Source organism: Schistocerca cancellata, chromosome 5, assembly GCF_023864275.1.
Source record: "Schistocerca cancellata isolate TAMUIC-IGC-003103 chromosome 5, iqSchCanc2.1, whole genome shotgun sequence".
Taxonomy (NCBI): Eukaryota; Metazoa; Arthropoda; class Insecta; order Orthoptera; family Acrididae; genus Schistocerca; species Schistocerca cancellata.
Genome location: NC_064630.1, coordinates 200,743,324 through 200,768,374, shown reverse-complemented (window position 1 = coordinate 200,768,374; position 25,051 = coordinate 200,743,324).

Genomic DNA, 25,051 nt, shown 5'->3' with positions numbered 1-25,051 from the left:
CAGAAGACTGGCGACCTTAGAGAGAAAGAAGCGCGGAGGGAGTGAGTACATGTCGCGTTATGGAAAGGATCACGCCTCAAGTTGGGATCATATACTGTAGTTTTTTCTGTCTGGAGAGTGTGGGAACAACTTTTAAGCGCGACAGTCAGCCAGTGAGCCGTGCAGTTGTCGGTCGTGAGGCAAGTGGTGCGGCGCACACGGCGCCATCGCGCCGCGCCGCGCCGCGGCCGGCGCCCCGGCGCTCATCAGCTGGCGAGCGGCGTGCGGCCGCGCCGGACACCTGTCGATCGGCGCGCCAGATCCATCACTCAGCGCGCGCCGCCGCTTTGCATGGAATACAATTACCCGGCCGCCTTCCGGGAGTCGCCCCAACGCTGCTTGCCTTGCGCTAGCCGCGGGAAAAGAAATTAAAACGAAGCGGGACGCAGCTCCGCGCGTCGCAAATGAGGTCGTCCGCCGCGAATAACAAGTCCGGACGCGAGAGAGAGACGTCTGTGTACCTGCGTGTTTGCGCGCACCTGCTCTCGCCGTTAGCGGAATGGGAATGGGCGTCGCCGCCGCGCAGGTATTCTGGCCACTGACGTGACGGATCGCCTCGCCGGGTTAGTGTACGCCTGCGAACGTGGATGTGGCAACCTGGAGTAGTCATTAAGTTCTAATTAGCATCACGAAAGAAACCAAATGAGGTCACTGAACGTGGTCCTTCTCTGCATATTCACCCCACAGTGAGATACAACGATGGAACAATTAGTGGACACTTCGGTTGCGAAAGTCTGCATTCGGGTTGTTTCGGAAATGTTCCACCTCTTAACATCCCCTAGTTGTCATTTTGGGAAGTAGTTTTCTAATCTGAAGAGACAGGAGGAACTAATTGATTGTAATATTAGCTGAATGTCCTAGTTAAAGCACAGTTTAATAGCCGAAAGAAGGAGCAAGTGTGATTTTGTTCTTTGCTGATGAGGTGGGGCGTGTTGCGAAACAAACACACATCCTTAAACAGCTTCTTCTCGACAGCTTCCCTTAAGGAGGTTTTGGTAGTATGCGCCAGTCACGACCCCTCCTCCGCCCTCCCACCCGTTTCTCTCAACAAAAAAAAAAAAAAAAAAAAAAAAATATGGCTCTGAGCACTATGGGACTTAACATCTAAGGTCATCAGTCCCCTAGAACTTAGAACTACTTAAACCTAACTAACCTAAGGACATCACACACATCCATGCCCGAGGCAGGATTCGAACCTGCGACCATAGCGGTCGCGCGGTTCCAGACCGTAGCGCCTAGAACCGCTCGGCCACCATGGCCGGCCCGTTTCTCTCCTTTACAAGCATAATCCGTTGCACCGTATCACGACATTCCCACGAAAGTCCATCACCGTGTCGTTTCGGCGGCGGTGAATCCACGTGTTTCCACTGCTTCCTTTGCCCCTTTGTCTCAGGGTCATACTGATATCCCTAGGATTCGTCCAAGATAATTAGGCGGCTAAACAAGTTATCTGGAGTGGCTTGACACACATCTCCTGTGCAGCTGCGTCTGTTCGCGGGCTTTTTCATTGGGCGCGAAATGATGCGGCAACTGGAAACGCACTCCAACGCTGAAGTACCTCGGACAGTACGGTTCTTGGGGTGAAACAACACAATTGCACACATATTAATGGTGGAATTCTGGCGGTCTGTGGACCAAATGCATTGTCTGTCGTCCAGCTGTAGTCAAATGGTGCAAACAACTGGACCAAGGCTATACCGACGTGGGTGACTGGTCGAAAATTCCAGGTCCAGATCTTGCACCAAGCAATCCCCACCCTGTCGACAAGCTGAAAGAACATCTCGGAGGGAAGAGATTTTCCGACGATGAAGACATTCACACAGTGATCCTCGAATGGCTCTGTGACCAAGGAGTGGATTTTTGTCTTCGGGGAACTGAACGATTGGCAGAAAATTCCGACCGCTGTTTACAGGAACTTTGTGACTATGTTGGCAAATAATGCCATATACCCCTACACTACGTGATCAATAGTATCCAGACACCCCCAAAAACATACGTTTTTCATATTAGGTGCATTGTCTGCCACCTACTGCCAGGGACGCCATATCAGCGATCTCAGTAGTCATTAGACATCGTGAAAGAGCAGAATGGGTCGCTCCGCAGAACTCACGGACTTGGAACGTGGTCAGGTGATTGGCTGTCAGTTGTGTCATACGTCTGTACGCGAGATTTCCACACTCCTAAACATCCCTAGGTCCACTGTTTCCGATGTGATAGTGAAGTGGAGACGTGAAAGGACACGCACAACACACAAGTTTATAGGCGGACATCGTCTGTTGACTGACAGAGATCGCCGACAGCTGAAGAGAGTAGTGATGTGTAAGAGGCAGACATCTATCCAGATCATCACACAGGAGTTCCACACTGCATCAGGATCCACTGCAAGTTCTATGACAGTTAGGCGGGAAGAGAGAAAACTTGGATTTCATGGACGAGCAGCTGCTCATAAACCACACATTACGCCGGTAAATGCCAAACGACGCCTCGCTTGGTGTTAGGAGCGTAGACATTGGACGATTGAATAGTGGAAGAACGTTGTGTGGAGTGACGAATCATGATGCACAATGTGGCGACCCGATGGCAGGGTGTGGGTATGGCGAATGACCGGTGAACGTCATCTGCCAGCGTTTGTAGTGCCAACAGAAAAAAATCTGAGGAGGTGGTGTTATGGTGTGGTCGTGTTTTTCATGGAGGGGGCTTGCACATTTTGTTGTTTTGCGTGACACCGTCACGGCGCAGGCCTACATTGATGTTTTAAGCACCTTCTTGCTTCCCACTGTTGAAGAGCAATTCGGAGATGGCGATTGCATCTTTCAACACAATCGAGCACCTGTTCATACGCACGGCCTGTAGCGGAGTGGTTACACGGCAATAACATCCCTGTAATGGACTGACCTGCACAGAGTCCTGACCTGAATCCTATAGAACACCTTTGGGATGTCTTGGAACGCCGACTTCGTGCCAGGCCTCACCGTCCGACATCGATACCTCTTCTCAGTGCAGCACTCCGTGAAGAATGGGCTGCCATTTCCCAAGAATCCTTCCAGCTCCTGATTGAACGTATGCCTGCGAGAGTGGAAGCTGTCATCAAGGCTAAGGTTGGGCGAACACCATATTGAATTCCAGCATTACCGTTGGAGGCCGCCACGAACTTGTAAGTCATTTTCAGCCAGGCGTCCGTATACTTTTGATCACCTAGTGTATCAACGACATTCTGAAGTGTAGTACAGCATTCAGTAACATGTCCTTTTTACTATTACATGTGTGGTGTCTGTTCTTTCGGGCCCGTATATATATACATGATGAAAAAGAAAAAGCATCGTCAGCCAGATGATGTAACTGAAATAATTCAGTGACAAGTGAAAATTTGTGCCGGAGCGGGAGTGAAACCCACATTTCCCGTTTTAGGCGCCGTAACTGCTTCAGCTGTCTGAGCGTGCTTCCTGTCTGACCCAAACTTCCATATTCTCGCACTCTACTTCCATAATGCCCCCTGTCCACCATCCTCATTTTTCGCAGCGAGAAATTCCGGGTTCGACTCCTAGTCTGACAAAAATTTTCACTTGTGGCCACTGAATTATTCCGGTGCCCCCATGTAGCCGACGTCGGTATTTCTCTTTAATCATATATATGACCGCCCATCCATGAATCACATATGATAGTAATATATACGCCTTTAGGGCATTTCATGATACCTTCAGTGTGGATGCACCCTAGGTCCCATATCTTGCGGGAATCATGCTAAATGCTGTGAGAAACGAGGACGGTCAATAGGGGGGCGGTACGGAAGTAGTGTGTGACAAGTTGGGAATTTTGGTTGGAGGGCAAGCGCGCTCGTATAGGCGAAGCGATTAAGGCGATCACTCGCGTAAGTTTGGATGTCCGGGTTCGAGTCCTGAGCCTCCACGAATTTTCACTTGTCGCCATTGAACTGTTTCATTGCCTTCATTCGGCTGACGCCCTCATACGGCAGTCAGTATTTCTTTTCCGACAGGTACTTGGCTTGCGACAATACTGAGTAACTCACTGTTCGAAGTATCTTCGTATCTGCGTTATTAATTTCTGTTGTAGTGTGCGTCTTTCTGGACATTTTAATGCTTTTCCTGAAAATATTTCATTGTTTATGAAAAGTGGAGTGTCAAAAATGGTTCAAATGGCTCTGAGCACTGTGGGACTTAACTTCTAAGGTCATCAGTCCCCTAGAACTTAGAACTAATTAAACCTAACTAACCTAAGGACATCAGACACATCCATGCCCGAGGCAGGATTCGAACCTGCGACCGTAGCGGTCGCGCGGTTCCAGACTGTAGCGCCTAGAACCGCTCGGTCACCCCGGTCGGCAACTGGAGTGTCGATTAATTTAGTTTACACATAGTGTCATCCAGCACTCTTTTTATGTCGAATAGGAAAGAGTATCATTCCGACAGAGGAAAGCTCTAGGGACGACCTATGAATGGAATCTCACTGTCGGAGCCAGTAGGTGAAAGTAAGATGTCTACCGCTTGTACAGGGAGCAAAATTTCGGAGATTGGCTAGTCAGAAATCGACAGGCAGAAGAAAAGGTGGAAGAAAGCATGTTAACTGCTGTTGATAACAACGAGTTTGCTGCTGTAGGAGATGCCACTGGCAGTTGAAAAGTGTGGCTGTCACAGAGAGGGGGCAGAGATGAGGTTGCGAGCCACAAAGGCGGCTGCGGGTGAAGAGGTGCCGTGGGCGCGGGCGCGGCCATTGTGTGCAGATGGCGGCCGGCACGCCTCACAACAGGCGACTCCGCGGCGCACACCTCCAAACTCCCCGTGCACCTGTGCGCCATCGTCTCCATACTCATCCGATACGTACGAGAAAATAGTCCTCAAGTGTTACGGTGACTGCAACGAATTCGGTAGAACGGCATCCCGAACTCATAATTTTGTACGATACGGAGCTATGGTATCACAGATTCTGTTCTTCATCTACACCTCAACTATTCTGCAGCTAGTTTCTAGATCAGGTTGTGATCTGAATACAATGTGCATGCGGCTTGGACGACAAGTTCTTTCGACCACACGTGCTGCAAGCTGAAACCAAAACGACAGTAACATCGATGATGTAACTCCAGTATGTTGACAACAACGTAAGTCTTCTTCTGCATTTCACGGACTAGGCATTTTTGCCCGTTCCGGATTGACTGTTGTCTCCAACGTGTCTCGGTCTCCCCCGATCTCCTCTTCCCCTCGGTAGGTAGTCCAACGCTGCCTTGGGAAGACTACAAGTGACCTGTCTCTTTTTTAATATTTATTCATTAGCTGACAAACCAGGCTTTGCCCGGGTATTCATTTCGCCAATTTTCCATTAGGTTCGAAAGCAGAAAATCAATTGTATTTATAGCTAAGTATCAAAAAAATTTCATTTCCATGTATTCGCGAAAACAGCTTTAAAATTACAACACAGTCGTACAAAGAAATATGCGTAATGTACCAAGTATAGGTACAACACCCAGATCAAGAAACATGGTCCTGGACAGTTTCTTTACGCTGGGCGCAGCTGCTTCGCTTGTCTACTACACGATTTTGTAAACGTCTCCTTCGTAACGTCTTTTCATAGCTGTGTAGACGGCTGTCGTTTTCGATTGCAACCGTTTGCGCTTCGCAGTTGAAGACTGTCGAAAGCACTGTCTAATGTCAGGGTTTCCTTAAACTGACTCGACCTTTGGAGTGTCTTAGTAGCAAAGAATAAATACATTTAAATTTCACGCATGATGCTGCATTTTTTCACGTATCTCACTGTTTATGACGTCATATCTCTTGAACTATGTGTCGTACAACGATGTATTTCCGTATGATTTAGCAGCACATGTGGATACTGTCAGCGAAATATGTTGTGAATATACTTAATAATAAAGAAGTAATAAATTCAAATGTCATGCTTGCTGCAGCTGTTTTTCACATATCTCGTTGCTTATGACGTCATATCTCAGGAACTATAATAGGTAGGTGGTTCTTACCCCAACAGCAATTGTTGCTTGACAATAAGGGATATGTGTGTCGACTTTGAAATCGTTCCAGTGGTTTAGGAGAACATGTGGAATGTATACACATACGTACTCACATACATACATACATTTTATAATGCTACATTTTTCTGTATTTAACTCTTACCTAATGTCTTTACTTCGTTTCTTATCCATCCTCGTACATCCTGTAATACTCTGAAATCTCATCTATACTGATTGTAGCTTTCTCGGTTACTTTTTGCTTTTCTCTCAGTCTCATTATTACAAAAACTTACGTTGCAACCCAACCATTTAAATTTCGATACTTTTCCTAAAATGTCTTTTTCTAACTCATCTTTGGGCTTACTGGATTCTTTCGTGTAAAGCTGTAATTTTGGTTTTATAACTGAAATTTTAAAATTATAAGATTTACGTGGATTATTTAGACGCCACATGGATTTCTTCAGAGTATCTCATTTACTTGAAACATTATTTGGTCGCCTGCAAATAGAAGAATGTTAGAATAGACACTATTTGATAATTTAATTCATGGATCTATAAGCAATTTCCATTTATTTAAATGTCGTCAAATGTATATTAAAAAGAGCGGATGATAACGCTACGCCCTTGTCTAAGTCATGCACTTGCTAGAGTTCGTTCAGTTCTCTTAATTACTTTGTCTATGATAAAATCGATATTTCTATCAGACTCCTTCTTTCCAAATTTAGGTATTGTAGATAGCCCTCATTTTCTCGTGTTTACCATAATTTTATCCAATTTACGCCATGAAACGCCTTATTAAAATCTATAAAAGCGAGATGTGTCTCAGCATTCTTTTTTCTTCTTGTTCCATTATTGGTCTAGTTATGAAGACATTATCCATGTGCAATATCCTTTTCCTAAATCTATTTTGGAATTTTGCGATAGTTTTTGATCTTTTATTTATTATTTTAGTTTAGATTTTATATGTTGTATTCGTGAGACTAATTTCTATATAATTTCCACAATTTCTGCGATCCCCTCTTTCAACGAAATTTTATCTAGAGCTGTTGAACAAGAGAATGGTATTTGGCAATTTTCCCTGTATTTATTGAGTACATATAAAATTCTTAATTCGCATGTTATACCAATGTATTTAGTAAGTTCCATATTCACTCGATTTAATACCGGTGTCTTCCTATTTTTCACAGATCTTAATACTGTATGTAATTCTTGTAATGTCCGTACGAGGTAAAATCACAGATAGCTTTAGATGAATTCGATGACGCTAATCATAACCTGGGACTTACATATCAGTAGATCGACATTTTATATGAAACAGCACCAGAAATGTGCGACCGAATATTTGACTATTAGCCACTAACCCATCCAGTATGATGATGCTTCCCTTTGCGGAGAGATCACCTTTCTATGTAATCTAATATTGACGTTGAGTTTCCACGTAGTTTCCAACGTGTTGGAGCGAAATTATAAAGGTTGAACGTGAAGTGCGATGTACTGGTGAGATTGTTTTATAGCAGAGAGCCGTTGAGAAGTTCCAGGACCCACACTGTTACGCTTGAAAAATTCTGCACAAGAGGTCCTAGAAAAATTTTAAAAATTAATTGACAGTACAAAAGTACTATCATCAGCTCTCTAATGACACTGTTGATACAAGTACGGGGTCTTTGCTAACCCAAACTCAATTCCATTGGGTCGGGTATGTGGCCGATACGCTCAGGTATTGCACAGCAAAGCATCATGACATTATTAAGTGGGAAAGATGGGCAGTTGGCCGTCTAACATAAAAAGAGACCCATTGCTGCAGTGAGAGCAAACCCGTCGGGGGGGGGGGGGGGGGGACATGGCACTACACGGCAACTGTGGCAGATGTGAAGATAATGGATCTAACTCGTCAACAATCTATATCCTCATACTCGGAAAGACATTACATTCGTTCGCGATTGACCCTCTAATAACAATAGCACCGTCTCGAGTTGAGCAAAAACTGCAAATGAGCAAGGGAGGCTTTCGAACAGCACCTAGACAGCCTGAACATTCTTTTCCCGTCCTTCGACCCCCTACCACATGCTGGCAGTCTCAGCTGCTGCAAAGTGCAGTGAGGGAGAACGGGCGAGATTCTCGGGTTGCCAAGAGCGGCCACTTCAAAGCGCCGCCACTCGTCCGGCCGTTGCGAATGCCGGGCTCCGCCCATCCCGACAGCTCGATAGCGCCCGCTGTCACTCCGTACGGAATCCACAGCAGGCACTTCCTTACTCGTGCCTGGGGAACCTACATGCTCTCGAGGCCTGATTACCGACCTTAAGTCTTAAAAGGCAATGCTTGGAAAAAATTTAATAATAAAAAGATTTATGTTCGTTGGACAATCATGATTCATTATTTGTTAATTAAAATTTACATTTGATAATAAATATTGAATTTATAAATAAAAGGATAAAAAACGTGCTACTCGTGGGAAACGGTGCAAGGACCTCATGACTAAAAGACTTTTACACTCCACGTTCGGATGAGGCAATCATTTTGTACTTGACAGCGCTCGGAAATCTTGAAAGGCCATTTTAAATTTTGTATTGGGTATTTTATTATTAATGGCGTAAATGCACACAGCTGAAAGTACATGACGCAAGAATCAAAAGTCTCAGTAAATATGGATTCTAACAAGCGTACTTTAAGAGCTATGAGCACTTCTTCATTTTCTATTTTGTGGAGCAAATCTCTCCTGCTGTAGGCACTAGGTTTTCCATGTTTTGAGAAGTGGTAGCATGGACCAAAACAAGAAAGAAGTGTCCATTGAACATGCGCTCTAAAGTGTATACCTTAGGAGTTATGACCACTTTTCCATCTTCGCTAGTATGAAACACATTCCTTCTATTGAATGAGAGCTCATAGCCCTTGAGGTATACACATTTAAAGCCTTTGTACACTGTACATTTTTTTGTTTTGTTTTGGTCAATGGAACTGATCTTCAGATCCCTTAACCCTAGAAGTGCACACCAGGTTAACCCTCACGGTGGGGTATTTTGTTGGTTGCTGTGCATACGCCACAGCATATACACAGCCCGCTGGTTTTGAATGAGACCTTGTAGAGGACAGACGTTCGAAATTATGAAGCATTGTTGTTTCATTAGTCTGACAGAAATATTTTTGAAAGGCCACTGTAACCCTGGAGTACACAAAGTGTAACTACGCTGTCTCCGGGAATGAGGAACATTTCTGTGAAAATGGCACACAGGAATGACATGTTTACTGACTAACGATATTATATGGAAAGCATCGCTAAATAAACTCAGTCTTGAAAGTTACGTATGTGACTTTCGTAATTAAAGTGATTCTGAAGCTGACGCTCAGGCAGCAGTTATGGACAATGGTGAAACTCTTCTGCCGAATTTCAGACAGCGATGAAGGAAATACAGTCGTCCATGGTATGAATGGTCAATATTGGAACACAGCTGTCTCTAGCAGAAGAGCCCTACCAATTCAGCCATAACACTGTAGTCCATATTCCTAGAGTATGGGAATAATGAATGACTGATTTATGAATAATCGAAAACACGGCAAAATCTTTGTGCGGTATTTGCATTTTATTAAATGAATAGCATCTTCAAATAATTAAGCTGCAAATCAAATCTTTAGTGTGTATCACTTTCTTTTTATTTTTTTAAAATGGACTTGTAGTCCGTATCACTTTCAAGTTTCATCATGGTTAAGTATGAGAAAATAGAACGTATGCCTGCGAGAGTGGAAGCTGTCATCAAGGCTAAGGGTGAGCGAACACCATATTGAATTCGAGCATTACCGATGGAGGGAGCCACGAACTTGTAAGCCATTTTCAGCCAGGTGTCCGGATACTTTTGATCACTTAGTGTATGTCGCCCATGAGATGCCAGGAAATGGTCGATTGGCAACATGTCGGTCATGATGCCACAGCAGCCACCACTGACGCTTTGTGAACCCAAATTTAAACCAAGTAGATAGAAATTTTTCAGACGCACAGGTCCATGCCTCCGTCATAGCATTAACAAGGGGCCTTCACACCAGACTGAACGATTAAAAATCATTCACAGTTCTGTTCATTGTCGTTCATTTCGTCTAAGGATGTTGATGACGAAATTTTCACGAACGTTAATCGACTAACTGATCCAAACGCAAGTACAGTGCGAATGCCGGACATTTTCCACGCCGGACATTTGTCACGCCGGACATTTGCCACACTTGCCCCTTCGCCAAGTAGCGATCCCTCAGGTAAGGGACGCCCTTCCTCGTACTTCTGTCCGCTTTCAAACCGCCGTCTCCACATCTTACTCGATACAACCATTACGTAAGGGACCTTCTTCTTTCGACATCTTGGCCAAATATAGAGCTTTTTTTCGGAAATCAATATATTTATAACTTTTGGGAAACGAAAGCAATACCGACGATTGTGTCAGTATGTAATTAGTTCTGCCAAGTATAAATATAGATTCCTCTGTCTGTACGGTAGCTTCCTTTCACGATTACTGATTGCGATAGAAACAGTCCATCGCCAAGGGAGCAACAAGAAAGGAACAATGTAAACAGAATGCGAATATACGCTAATCATTTCTTTTTGATCACTGCATTTGTGCCTACTTTAATTACTACAACTGCATGCCCGAAAGACAACAAGAAAAGAAGAAATGGGTATGTGAATGTTTGAAAAGAAGAACGACATACTTCATGTTAATGTACTCTCTAAAATGTGATATCTCTTGCGGCGAAACATTAGTTAATAAAGTGTAGCGGGACAATGTTCAAAACATGACTGAAAATACGTTGACTAAATAGAGATAAGAACATCTATGATTGGCATGTCACGTAAAGTCGAATTTTAAAATGTTAGAAATAAGGAAACGGAGTAATACAGAATGCTATGCTAGTAACGTACGTTGTCGTTCTACATTGTTTAGCTCTGGTATTTACAGGGTCACAGAGAAAGCATCCTAGGTTTTGGAGGGAAAAGCCGTAATTGTAATGATCTGCACTACAACAGAAACAAGAAGCACAACTTACGGAAAAATAATGTAATGTGTGTTCCAGTTCACAAGCGGCATTGAAGCAGATAGTTCCTGTGACTTAGTATGGGCAGAGGTTATATTCGGAAACCGGAATAAATTAATAACTGGCTCCTTTTACCGACCCCTGGTCTCAGATGAAACAGTTGCTGAACAGTTCAAACAAAACTTGAGTGTCATCACAAATAGGTACCCTACTCATACCATTATAGTTGGCAGTGACTTCAATCTACCTTCCGTATGTTGACAGAAATACATTTTCAGACCCTATTGTAGATAGAAAACAACTTCCATAATTGTTCTAAATGCTTTTTTTAAAATTATTTTAAAGAATTACTTCACGAGGCCATTCAAATTGTAAATGGTTATGAAAGCACACTTGACCTCTTAGTCACAAATAATCCTGAGCATCACAATGGATACAGGGATTAGTGAACACACAGTCGTAGCGAGGCTCAATTCCGTAACAAAGAAATTCACCAAAACTAAAGGCGAAATATATCTATTTATAAAAGCAACTAAAAATTCGGTTGACGTTTTTCTAAGAGACAGTCTCCTCACTATGTAAGTGAACACCATATGCAGCTTAAGTTCAAAGAAATAGTATCAACCGCACTCGAGAGATTCATACCAAATAAATTAATAAGAGACGGGAATGATCCACCATGGTACACAAAACACGACAGAAAGCTGCTGCAGGAGAATCGGAAAAGGCAAGTATAATTTAGAAGAATGCAAAATCTCCAAAATTGGCGAAGTTTTTCTGAGGCTCGAAATTTGGTGCGGATTTCAATGCGAGATGCATTTAATAGTTTCCACAACGAAACTCTCTCTAGACATGTGGCGGAAAATCCATAGAGAGTCTGGTCCTAAGATAAGTAAACCAGCGGAAAGGCTCAGTAAGTACGTTTACTGCGGGTCGGGTGGCGGGTGAGGAGGAGGAGGAGGAGGAGGGGGAGACAAGGCACCCAATCCTTCGGAGCAGGTAAAATCGTAGCAAAGGTCCGCACACCGTACAGTGCGGGCGGTGCGTTGAACCGCGCGGGCTAACGCTCGCCTGTCCTCGGCCGGTGGGCGCGGTCCGCTTGGCGAGTAGCCGTGACACAGGGGCAAGGCCGCCGCGCGACGTGGCTCGCATCCGTTGGCCGCCGCTCTTCCGCACTGTGCTCTGCTCGCCGGCGATCTGTCCGCTGTGGCGCCCTCGGTAGCTTCTGATACGCAGGATGCGACTACTTTGTTCGACGAAACTCCACTTCATAAGAAACGCCTAGTGAATCTTTATAAATTATCTACTCCTTTTTCTTCTGGGCAATGCTCCGCTTTCATAATGTGGCTGATAGCCTATATTTGAATACCGTCATAGATACTGTATTGATGATAAATTTTCATTTTGCTGCTAGACCATTATAAACTGAGTGTCCAAACGGCACGGGAAGGACTGTCTCAGTTGAATGTGCGCCTTTGGCATGAGCGTGGACGCGGTATGTGAACAGTGTGTGACAGGTGTTTAGTGGACATGGAAGTACGTCGCCAGTTAACCGACACTGAACGTGGTACGATATCAGGTGCAAGACTCATGGTTCATAGCATACTAGAAATTACGCAACAACTCTAGTATGGAGGATGGATCTTCAGTATCGTGCAAACGATGTTTCCACACACCTAACCCGCTGCGCAGGACTACCGAAAGTCTTCAACCAATGGACGATACACTTTCTGAGAGTCATACGGAGCCATCTATGGTCTGTCAGACCAAATGTGGGGCGTCCGGGGCCCATTTCTGCCAAGACTCTATGGGGACAAGTGCGTCGCACGGGATTCAGCAGGTGACGACCGCCATCACATCCAGTGTCTCTAATGGATTTTCGCCACTCAGTGTGCTGTGACAGAAAGTGCAAAGATGCTCTGAATTGTTTCGATAAATAGCTGCTGTCTGTCGTAATATATCTGGTAAACAACAGTCTCTAAACAGAAACTAAGAGCCGGCCGGGGTGGCCGAGCGGTTCTAGGCGCTCCAGTCTGGAACCGCGCGACTGCTACGGTCGCAGGTTCGACTCCTGCCTCGGGCATGGAAGTGTGTGATGTGCTTAGGTTAGTTAGGTTTAATTAGTTCTAAGATCTAGAGGACCGATGACCTCAGAAGTTAAGTGCCATAGTGCACAGAGCCATTTGGACCAACAAAGTAAGAGCCTAATAAGTTGTCATTTGTGCAGAAGCTATGCCGGTTTTAAAATATCATTGTTAAGAAATATGCGGTTCAATCGAAACGTAGTTGTCCCGAAGATGTAGAAAGTGCGCCGGCCGGAGTGGCGGAGCGGTTCTAGACGCTTCACTGTCGAACCGCGCGACCGCTACGGTCGCAGGTTCGAATCCTGCCTCGGGCATGGAAGTGTGTGATGTCCTTAGGTTAGTTAGGTTTAAGTAGTTCTAACTTCTAGGAGACTCATGACCTCAGAAGTTAAGTCCCATAGTGCTCAGAGTCATTTCAACCATTTAGAAAGTGCAGAGATAGCCCTAAAACCTATAGTTCCCAACACAAGAAGAAAAGACGATTCGATTTAATCGTCTCGAAGGTTATAGGAAGTGAAACATTTTCAGCAGTGATTCTGCACAGCTTTCACGTATTTCATTAAAGTCATGCAGGAAAGCACACCGACGGTTGCTAAGGGAGTGTGCGTAAGCGGCAGTAGGGTTGGATCTGCAGGATCACCACCAGGTCGCAAAACATACATATGTATGTAAAATCAGTAATTATTTAGATGTATGGTCAAATCTGCGCAAAATTTGTCTTTCATGTATTTACCAAATTACTTGTTGAACGTATGCAGTATATGCCACCAGTGCAATAGGTGACGAATACTCCACAAGGCTTTTCGACTGAGTTGATGAGACCATAAGGAAGAAGAGACCTAGATTTCGGAAAAAACATATTTCCTCAGAACGACGCACCTGCCGTCAGTGGTATCTCGAAAGAGGCAAACCAAAGCAGACATTTCATGTGCGCTATTGGACTATCCATACTAATTATCAGATTCTCCGCCCTGCAGTTTCTTCTTACTACCGTTCCCGAAAAAAAATTTGTGGCCAGGAAACGTTTTGAGTGCAGTGGAAAAGTTGACAGCCGCAAGTGGGTACTTGGCAGACCAAAATCGCACTTGAGGAACGGAATGTAACCGCTGGAAAAGCGTTAGACAAAGTGCATTGACCTGAGCCAGAATCCCGCGTTTGCTGGGTACTGGCCACGCCACCTAGCCCGTCAGCGGCGCGGCTCAGCCCAAGCGCCTCGCAGCCCAACCGCTCCACTTTTTTTTCTTTTTTTTTTTGCAGAGATAATAACTGCCGCCGTGTAACCAGATACGCGCCGCCGGAAAATTAAGCTCGCGCCGCCGACTGAAATGACAAATTTGCTCGGCAGATTTAATTACCGCAGCCGACTCGCGGAGGCGCGGCCACTGTGCGATTCAGTCGGCGAGCGCCGCGTTAACGTCTGTCCCGTAACTCGGCGCGCGGCGGTTATCTGGGCCCGCGCTACGCGTCGCCGTTTGCGCCATAAAAATAACGGCCTGCCGTGTGATTTAGCGCCGTCACTTAATATCTGCCTCACCGGCTGCACGACGTAACGGCACGCAAATTCGTTATAACCCAGTACGACACTGCAGTCGCTGTGCACCTGTAGGTTCATCACCCGCAACGATACGAATATTATTATCATTTTTTTTTTTTTTTTGTTGCTGAACTCTTATCTGTAGGCCTAGTGTGCCATTGTCATACATATGGTTGTGCTTTAACCCTTTCAGTCATTCCTTTTCATTCCTAGGATGAAAATTTTATATTTTTGTATCGAAGCAGACATTATTTTTAGGATACTCTTTCATATAGTAGAAACCAAAACTGAGATATCCAAGTTATGGATCGCTACATAGGACACTGTAACTTAAAGGTATAATTTTTCATAGTTTCAGGATTTTTTGTTGTATACCTTAAGCCTGTAACGTTTTTGTGACACGTCTGTAAAGTAATGAATTACTTAAATTATATGCTTGTAAAATAGTTCTGAAATTTTATTAGAAAAAGCTGTACAAAAATGAAATGTTGCTGCTGACGCTGCATTAGCTTATTGAAGAAAGCAGCCGGCCGGTGTGGCCAAGCGGTTCTAGGCGCTTCAGTCTGGCACTGCGCGACCGCTACGGTCGCAGGTTCGAATCCTGCCTCGGGCATGGATGTGTATGATGTCCTTAGGTTTAAGTAGTTCTAAGTTCTAGGGGACTGATGACCTCAGATGTTAAGTCCCATTGTGCTCAGAACCATTTGAAGGATTTTCACCTATTTACGACTCTGTTCTATCAACTACGATGGCAGATGGCACCAAAACTACGAACAAACTAAAAGTTCCCAAATACTCAAAGGTTTCTTTAAATGTTAGTATAGTACAAGAGATGAAACAGAAACACGAATCACTGACCAAAAAAAAAAAAAAAAATCCAAAAGTAATGCCTGGTGACTTGCTTAAACCATTCGAGGTGTGAAGAAAGACGGTGATGTGACGGTTTCAGTAGAAATAAATGAAGATGAAAGCAAATAATGCGAAAGGAATTTATAAAATTGCTTACAGAATTTCAGTGGAAGAAGGCATGCTAGACATGCTAGACAGACAAGTCACCTCTCTGTAATGCACAATATATTTACTAAAGTGCTCTGTTATCAAGGCGGAAAAAACATGTAGTAGGGGCAATGGTATGATTTGGCACTTTGCCCATACTTTGACCTGGTTTCAAAAGAATGTTTTAAAGGATACGCAAATACGGGTGAATATAGGACGAGTGAATACAGAGAAAACAGCAGAAAGTGAAAGTAAGACCCCAGAGACGAACCCGTGGGAAAATACTGGCCCCACGAGAGTCTGTAATAATCTTAGATGATGTATCACAATTAATACTGATAAGCGAACCGTGTAAAGGAATACGATAATAGAAGAAACAACCTTCCAGTAAACATTGGTTTACAAACGAGTTAACTGGATTCAAAAAACTGTTCCACGCGTCGCCCTCGCAGTTGGATACAAGGCAGTGTATTAATAACTCTTTCAAACACCCTTGGGTACCACTTCGTCTTTTCCATATATTCATTTCTTAACTGATTCTGCGGAGAACCTTCTCATTCCTTACCTCATCAGTCCATCTAATTTTCAACATTCTTCTGTAGCACTACATCTCAAATGCTTCGATTCTCTTGTGTTCCGGTTTTTTTCCACAGTCCACGTTTCACTACCTTGCAGTTATGTGCTCCAAACGCACACACTGAGTAATTTCTTCCTCAAATTAGGACGTTTGTTTGATACTAATAGACTTCTCTTGGCCAGGAAAGCCCTTTTTACTAGTGCTAGTCTGCTTTTGATGTCCTCCTTGCTCCGTCGGTCATGGGTTGTTTTGCTGCCCAGATAGCAGATTTGCTTAACTTCCTCTACCCCGTGATTTTAGTCACTTTCGCCTTTTTTCCATTTACTCTCAATCCGTACGGTGTATGTTCATTCCATTGAACAGATCCTGTAACTCTTCTTCACTCTTACTGAGGATGGCAATGTCATCAGCGAATCTATCATTGATATCCTTTCACCTTGAATTTTAATCCTTCTATTGAACCTTTCTTTTATTTCTATCGTTGCTTCTTCGACGTACAGATTGAACAGGAGGAACGAAAGATTACATCCCTGCCATACTCCCTTTTGAATCTGATCACTTCATTCTTGGTCTTACAGTCTTATCGTTCTATCTTGATTCTTGTATATATTGTACATTAGATAATGTCGTAAATTTGACAATATTGTATAATTCGCTACTCCAGTTCGTTAACCGTACAAACGACAGTGCCGTACACATCAAGTCCGAGATAACACGAAACATAAGAACCCAGGAGATTGAGATCAGGTGATTTTAGAGCAGACCCTGACCGACCTATCCGTTGTGGTCCATGGTGACGCGTTAGATATCGTCTTAAAATCGGCAATCGGTGCCGCAAAATGCTATACCACATTCCCCAGCCATGAACAATGGGTGAAATTCGAGCCCAGTTAGATAGGAAAAATTGTTGGAAAGTTTACCTTTCAATTATATTTGTACTAAGACAGTATTTCAAAGTGAAGTGAGTGGCGGCTCGTAACCACACATCTGCAGTTATATGGCCAACGACTCTTTTGCGGCTACTGCTGCTGCAATGGAAGGTTATCAATATTTAAGTGAGTTTTAACGTGATGTTATAGTCGGCACACGAGTGATGGAACACAGCATCTCGTAGGTAGCGATGAAGTGGGAATTTCCCCGTACGACCATTTCACGAGTGTACCGTGAATATCAGGAATCCGGTAAAATATCAAATCTCCGACATCTCTGCGGCCAGAAAAAGATCCTTAAAGAGCGGGACCAACGATGAATCGTTGCACATGACAGAAGTGCAGCCTTCCCGCAAATTGCTGCGGATTTCAATGCTGGGCCATCAACAAGTGTCAGCGTGCGAACCATTCAACGAAACATCATCATATGGGCTTTCGGAGCCGGAGGCCCACTCGTGTACCCTTGAAGCCTGCACGACACAAGACTTTACGCCTCGCCTGGGCCCGTCAACACCGACATTGGACTGTTGATGACTGGAGACATGTTGCCTGGTCGGACGAGTCTCGTTTCAAATTGTATTGAGCGGATAGACGTTTACAGGTATGGGGACAACCTCATTAATCCATGGAACCTGCATGTCAGCATGGGACAGTTTAAGCTGGTGGAGGCTCTGTAATGATGTGGGGCTTGTGCAGTTGGAGTGGTACGGGAACTCTGCTACGTCTAGATACGATTCTGACTGGTGACACGTACGTAGGCATGCTGTCTGATCACTTGCGTCCATTCATGTCCATTGTGCATTCCGACAGACATGGGCAATTCCAGAAGGACAATGCGACACCGCACATGTCCAGGATTGCTACAGAGTGGCTCCAGAAACACTGTTCTGAGTTTAAACACTTCCAATCACCACCAAACGTCCCAGAGATGAATATTATTGAGCATATCTGGGATGCCTTTCAACGTGCGTTCAGAAGAGATCTGCACCCCCTCGTACTCTTACGCATTTGTGGACAGCCCTGAAGGATTCATGGTCTCAATTCTCTTCAGCACTAATTCTGACATTATTTGAGTCCATGCCACGTCAATTTTTGGCACCTCTGCGTGCTCGCGGGGCCCCTACACGATATTAGGCAGGTGTACCAGTTTCTTTGGCTCTACAGTACATGGCCGTTGCATTGTCTCCCCAGACGATCCAACCAACGTGAAAGAACATCTATACAAACAGTTGAACCAGAAACGCAAGAACAATCCCCTGGAACACGCAGCTGACGACTGTAACACAGACACTGGTTGCAGCATTCTGACAGCTTAGGAGTACTGAACGGTAGGGAAGCGGCAGCTAAACGAACAATTAAAGTTCTCGCAATCTGTAAAAGCTGTCTCCTGCCGAGACTGCCATTAAGAGCTGGGTCTGATTGAAGTGACGTTCCAGCACCGGTAGTTTCCGAGAAGGCCCGCACTGCCAATCACCGATTCCCGCTAACGGGAGCGCGCTCGCCAGATGGCATTCATGAGCCTCCGGCGGCGGCGGTGGCAGCGGCAGGGACAGCTAAAAAGGAAGGCGCCCGCTCCCACGGGAACGCGACGAATCCAGCGCTGCCAGTTTATAATTTGTTCGGCCGAAACGATCTCATTTAATTTAAGCAGCTCCACGGCTTCTTGTGGTAATCAGTGTTACGGGTAAAAGCCATCCGTGTGCGTCCGTCGCAGTTCGCTGCCTCTTTTTGGCGCGTCCCCCGTAATGGGGATGACCTTATTAACAACAGAGCGACACGCGCGCGGTACACTTGTGGCTGTAACCGGTGGTAGCTTCAGGTTGTAAAAGGAGATGCGAGGCCCGGGCTTGTCCCACGTTAGCGCTGCGTGTATACGGTTTAATGCTGCGCGCTTTATTCTACACGAGGGAGCACGCTACCAGTGCAGTGGCGAGTTGTGGGGAAAGCGCTGCACATTCGCTCTACTTTCCTACTCCTCGTCACAGTTTCGTTCTGCAGCCCTTCGTAATGCTGCCGTTGTGCGCTGACACTGATTGTGAAGATCGTCAGCAGGTCGTGGGAGTCGGCAGTGCGACCTCCGATTACTTCGATGACAGGAGAAAACTGGATACCTCGTATGTCCATCAAAGGAGGTCGCGAGCTTAGACTCTTCAGGTGCCGGCTGGAACAGAAGCTTTTGAAGAAGAATGCTTAAGGTTAGACGGGTAGATCACGTAGCTCAAGAGGAAATACGGAGTTTAATTTGTGAGAAAATAAATTTGTGCCAAACCCGCACTAGAAGAAAGGATCGGTTGATACGACACATTTTGAGACATGAAAGAGTCACAAATTTACTGTTGGAGGGAATTCTGTGAGGTATATACCGTAGATTGATACCAAGAGACGAATTCATTAGGCAAATTCAGAAGGATGTAGGTTGCAGTAGATTAAGGGGCTCGCACTGGATAGAGTAGCTTGGAGAGCTGCGTCATACCAGTCTTCCGACTGCAGACGACAACAACAGTATCCATGTTAAGACGCGACGCAGTTCATAAGCAAAAGCTGCGAGGCGAAATCATAATCGCACCCTACCAACTATTTATAACCCTCTTAAAAGAACACAGTGCCCACTCTGGAGCCCAGTAGATGATACTGACGGGCACAAGTCATTTACATCATCCTCTGCCGCCGACGAAGGTATGAAGTTCTGACGACGAAGTGGTATTTAGGTGCCAATCGGTTAATGGAATCAAATGGTTCAAATGGCTCTGAGCACTATGGGACTTAACAGCTGAGGTCATCAGTCCCCTAGAACTTAGAACTACTTAAACCTAACTAACCTAAGGACATCACACACACCCATGCCCGAGGCAGGATTCGAACCTGCGACCGTAGCGGTCACGCGGTTCCAGACTGAAGCACCTAGAACCGCTCGGCCACCACGGCCGGCTAGTGGAATCTACGCAGTAAGATGGGTTGGAGGCGCCAACGACAACATCCTACACGAAATGGCCTGATTTGTTGGCGTATTGACGCGGATTGCCGAACGTGTACCACTCACAATCACGAGACACAATGTAAGAACAATCGTCATGAGAGATACGAACCAATAGGAGCTGGTCACGCGTCACACCTTGTCAGTGACAATAACTTCCAATCCCGACAGGAATGGCTGTTTTCAGTGACTACAGATCAATCTCAAACATTTTGCGAGCAGACATTGCAAAGAGAATTACACACAAGGACATGCAGTAGACATCTGGAATTGGTACCTCTCCGAAGTCCATTGTTCACAAAGGCACGTAAAGCTGCAGGTCTTCAGTGGGCGAAACAATATAAGAATTGTACCTTAGGTGACGGTGGTAGCACGAATCACGACTTTGCTTCTTTTTTCAAATGATTCAAAAGTCGAGTGTACCGTCGACCTAATGAATCATTTAATGAGCAATGGCTGTAGGTGTTTCTGTGGTGTTTTGGAGGTCGTTTTCGTACCTTGCCTTGAATCCAATCTTTCAGTTTACCTTGATGTTTATTTCATCACTGTCGGTGATCAAATGTTTCCCTTTCTTCCACGTCTTCATCACGAATATGTTGTGGACACTCCCGTCTCTCAAGACAACAGACGAGTTCACCAGGCTGTACGCATGCGTTCCTAGTTTGACAAACACTCAGGCACGTTATCACCCCTCAACTGGCCCGCTACATCACCTTTACTTCATCCCACAGAAAGTGTCGGAGACTGTTTGGAATAACGGGTGGAATGCAGAAATCAATTTACTAGTTCTAGTGTATCTAATTATCAGTGAGCAGCTTCAGTTGGGTAAGGCTTACCTGAAGAAACTTGTGAACTCTTTTCCTCGTCTAATTGAGGCCGTTATGGGGACTAGAGGCTGCGTTACACGCGATTACCCTGATTTATTCTAGGATGATTTTTTTTCTCTGGTGCGCTTATCAAATCACAAGTCAAATACAAAGCAACGAAATGAACAAGTGGCGAAGAACTACGAATGAGGCGACTATTAATGGGCAGAACAGCAGTGATCGCTGTTGTTTTCTCATTCATAATTTGTCTAACTTTTTAGATAAAAGTTATACGAGTAGGAGTGGATTCTAAATTGTTGAGGAAGTAATGCTCAATAAGATTTTTTTAATTTTTATATTGACATACACTATTTACACATTAAGGCAGCAGTATAATCATAGTAACTTTTCAAAGTCACGATCGCCATTCGCAACACACAAATTTCAACTGGCTGATCCATCGACTTAATCGTGAGTTCAGAATCATTTGGTCCTCCATTCCTTGTGTACGGTGCTGTAATACATACTTCACCAGTTGGCTACTCCCCACAGGGTAATGTCCTAAGTGTGCATTTCACGGGCGACTTGACGTCGGCTTGCTGATGAATTTTCTCCACTCGATCCGGTACATTTTCAAAATGTCCCTTTGCGATCGTTTCGTTCTTGAGAAACTCAGCCAGCTCTCTTTGGTTAGTTCGTCCCAGTTTCTCGTAAGTTTCTACTCAAGGTGATCAGTTACTTTCAGGGACGATGACGCCTGCTATAGAACAATCACTCGATGTTCATTCAGTTTGCTGAGTATTACTACATTCTACAGCGTATATTAAATGCATTTGTGTAAGTTCCTGCAACGGGTACAACTTCATCTTCAACATCCGGCCATGAAGCGCGAACGTGTAAAGAAAGTCATATTTATCCACCAGCGAGCGCTGCTCATAAAATGAAACTTTATACGCTGCCAGTTTCCCTGGAAAAAATCATCAGGCAATACAAAATGCAGCATCAGCCTCTATGACATCACTTGTGACAGTAAAAATAAAATTATAAAAAAGACAACTTGCGTCACTGTCGTTAAAATTCATCATTTTATATTGTTTGGTGATGATTGGTTTATTTTAGCAGCAGTTCTTGGTGATATGTTAATCTTATCTTCATTAAATATTTACGAGCTGTGGGGAAGCACCTTCACATCCACGGGTTGCTCATTCTGAACTCCGCACCGCTCGATATATTTATGTCTCACCATTGATTCCTCTTTTCAAAACATCCACTGCGGGTAAAATTTTCGGTAAATCCTGTATAGGCATTCAGCGTGACGATGAAGCATTGTCTTGTATATGCTTATGTTTTATATTAATGAAATATTTTCCAGAATAAACAGTTCATGTGTTTCTAATAAGGATCTTTCTGTTTCAGGTGAGTTTCGGTTCAGCATTTGCAGCGTATGTAAGATGAACATCAAATAATCGCCTACCAGAGGTAAGAAGAGCCAATGAGAAACTGCTGCAGTTATTATGATTGATTGTACTGAAGCATAAATATTTCCATCCAGAACTTTCACGATCGCTCCTGGCGATCTGAACTTATTCGATGTCTTCCTATAATCTGCCCTTGTACGGATCCCAAACACTGGAGCAGTAGTCAAGAGTAGGTCGTACTAGCGTCCTATATGCGGCCTTCGTTACAGGCGAACCACACTTTCCTAAAATTCTCATAATAAACCGAAGTTCACCATTGGCCTTCCGTACCACTTTCCTCACATGCTCGTTCCATTTCATATCGCTTTGCAACATTACGGCCAGATATTTAAGCTATGGGACTGTGTCAAGCATGACACTACGAATGCGGTATCCGGACATTATGGGTTTGTTTTTCCTACTCATCTACATTAACTTAAAAATTTTCTACACATAGAGCCAGCTGCTGCCTATCGCACCAAGTAGAAATTTTATCTAAGTCATCTTGTATCCTGCTACAGTGACTCAACTTCGACACCTTCCCGTGCAGCACAGTATCATCTACATCTACATCTACATTTATACTCCGCAAGCCACCCAACAGTGTGTGGCGGAGGGCATTTTACGTGCCACTATCATTACCTCCCTTTCCTGTTCCAGTCGCATATGGTTCGCGGGAAGAACGACCGTCGGAAAGCCTCCGTGCGCGCTCGAATGTCTCTAATTTTACATTCGTGATCTCCCCGGCAAGTATAAGTAGGGGGAAGTAATGTACTCGAGTCCGCAGCTCGTGGTCGTGCGGTAGCGTTCTCGCTTCCCACGCCCGGGTTCCCGGGTTCGATTCCCGGCGGGGTCAGGGATTTTCTCTGCCTCGTGATGACTGGGTGTTGTGTGATGTCCTTAGGTTAGTTAGGTTTAAGTAGTTCTAAGTTCTAGGGGACTGATGACCATAGACGTTAAGTCCCATAGTGCTCAGAGCCATTTGAACCATTTTTTTTAATGTAGTCGATATCTCATCCAGAAACGCACCTTCTCGAAACCTGGACAGCAAGCTAACCCGCGATGCAGAGTGCCTCTCTTGCAGAGACTGCCACTTGAGTTTGCTAAACATCTCCTTAACGCTATCACGCTTACCAAATAAACTTGTGACGAAACGCGCCGCTCCTCTTTTGATCTTCTGTATCTCGTCTGTCAACCCGACCTGGTACGGATCCCACACTGATGAGTAATACTCAAGTATAGGTCGCGCGAGTGCTTTGCAAGCCACCTCTTTTGTCAATGGACTGCATTTTCTAAGAACTCTCCCAATGAATCTCAACCTGGCACCCACCTTAAGAACAATTAATTTTATATTATCATTCCACTTCAAATCGTTCCCTACGCATACTCCCAGATATTTTACAGAAGTAACTGCTACCAGTGTTTGTTCCGCTATCATATGATCATACAATAAAGGATCCTTCTTTCTATGTATTCGCATTACATTACATTTGTCTATGTTAAGGGTCAGTTGCCACTCCCTGCACCAAGTGCCTATCCGCTGCAGATCTTCCTGCAATTTTCTAATGCTGCAGCTTCTCTGTATAGTACAGCATCATCCGCGAAAAGCCGCATGGAACTTCCGACACTCAGCAGTCAGCAAACAACCGCAGATTGCTGTCCACACTGTCCATCGAATCATTTATGTTCATAGAAAATAAAACATTTCCCTGGGGCACTCCTGACGATACCCTTTGTCTCTGGTGAACACCCGCAGTCGAGGGCAACATACGTTAAGTTCTGCTACTTAAGGAGTTTTCGAACCACTCATACCTGGGACGTGTGGTTACTCTGAACGCGGTCTGATTTCTTTATCTACGTATCGACTGGCGACTGTTCATCAGAGCACCAAAAATTACCGCCTAGCTTTAACACCTGGCATATTGTACTAAGATGGTTGTTGTAATATTTGAAAGGCAGTCACGTTGTTGCTGCAAGAAACACGTGAGAGTTGAGTTCCGTAGGAGACAAGTAAACTGAAGCAACGAAATGATACTTTGACAGAGGAGCGTAAGTCAGTTACAAAACGACTGGCAGATGGAAGCAGCTTTTCTGGTTACACCACGGATGTGTTTCCAGTAGCAGGAACACTGTTGCGAACTAGAATTAATGAAACGTTTTACGGTACGCAATGGCATTTGAGCGATGTCTGCTCTAGCGGTGGTGGTGTAAATATATAATTACAATGATAATGGCGGTAATGCCATTGCGAGAGCCAGTGTCGGCTGCAGCCGGCGGCCCGGCTATTACTTGTAATTAAAATGCAGCGCTCCTCTTTCCGGTTCTGTCCGGCCGGGGCCGACACGCCGGCGCTCGCCCGCCGGTTGTTTTTATTCCACCCCCTCCACCCCCGGTCCCCACCCCTTACCCACCCTGTCCCCGCTGCTAGTGGTCGGACCGCGACTCGCTCCAAATAATCCTCGGCGAATTTATCTATTTACGTATGCAAAATGACTATCATGTGACGGCCATGTATGCTAATCCCTCGCCACTGCATATATTTGTTATATTTAACACGTTCCTGTGGCGATGTTAATCCAATATTAATGACCAATTATCATATTTTAATATCTTTTTAAAACGCATCACTGCGGCGGCCGCAGCTACCCTTGGCAGGCTATCTCGTCCC